This window comes from Octopus bimaculoides, chromosome 2 (assembly GCF_001194135.2).
Source record: "Octopus bimaculoides isolate UCB-OBI-ISO-001 chromosome 2, ASM119413v2, whole genome shotgun sequence".
NCBI lineage: Eukaryota > Metazoa > Mollusca > Cephalopoda > Octopoda > Octopodidae > Octopus > Octopus bimaculoides.
In genome coordinates this window covers 160,169,946-160,171,121 of record NC_068982.1, presented here as the reverse complement: position 1 = coordinate 160,171,121, position 1,176 = coordinate 160,169,946, and positions in this window count along the sequence as shown.

Here is a 1,176-nt window from a genome sequence, read left to right as displayed (position 1 = left end):
ATATATATATATATATTCGTTTTGCAAGATTCGTGATGTGAAATTGTGTGTTGAAACAAACCGTCCCCAAATACAACAGTATATATATATATATATATATAATGGCTACGACGACGAGGGGCCCACAGACACGTGCACCCTTCTCGTAGCTCTCAAGGAGATTCAACATTCAACATGACAGTGTGTGACAAGGCTAGCACTTTGAAATACAGGTACTACTCGTTTTTGCCAGTTGAGTGGACTGGAGCAACGTGAAATAAAGTGTCGTGCTCAAGGATGCAATGCGTCGCTGGGAGTTGAACTCACGACTTAACGATCATGAGCCGAATGCCTTAACCACTAAGCTACGCGCCTTCACATATAAACATACATATACATACATATATGCATACGTACATACATAGGTATGTATGTACGTATACATACAAACATTCATACATAGGTATGTACGTATGCACGCAAGCATGCATATATGTATGTACATGTATGTATAGACATACACACACATACACACACACACACGCACACACACACATATATATATATATATATATCTATGCGTGTGTGTGCGTGTGTAAGGCATGTATGTGCTGTGCGAGCTGTTGTGTGAGTTATACAGTGAAACATCTAAGCTGTATAATCAATCTTAAAACAATTAGTCGAGAGGCAATCTAAAGTACTTATGTTATTGTCGTAAATATCGATTCTGTTTTATTGTTTCGTTTATTTCTAATGTATTAGGTAACTTATAGCTGTCTAAATGGCTTATAGATGATTACTTAATTGGTTGTAGAGAAAAACAGGGCTTGGAATCTTATCTTTTACTTGTTTCAATCAATGCGCATCGAACATGTTGGAGAAGTGCTTTGACGTGTTTAGTTAAGGAAATTGATCCCAGTATCTATATTTAAGTTCCTCTCATATACATTCTATCAATTGTTCTGGAGAACTGCTAGATAGGGAGGACGGCAAACGTTGGTGGGGGAGAATCACAAACACACACACACACACACACATATATGCATATAAACAGTTGACAACTGATGAAGGGTCGTCCTTTATGTTACTTGTTGTGTTTTCCATTTGGTTCTTTCGTTGTTCGCAAAAAAAGTTTGTCTTCGTATTTCATGTTTTCAGATTTCACGTTGTTTTGTGACATCCTGTACCTATATATAT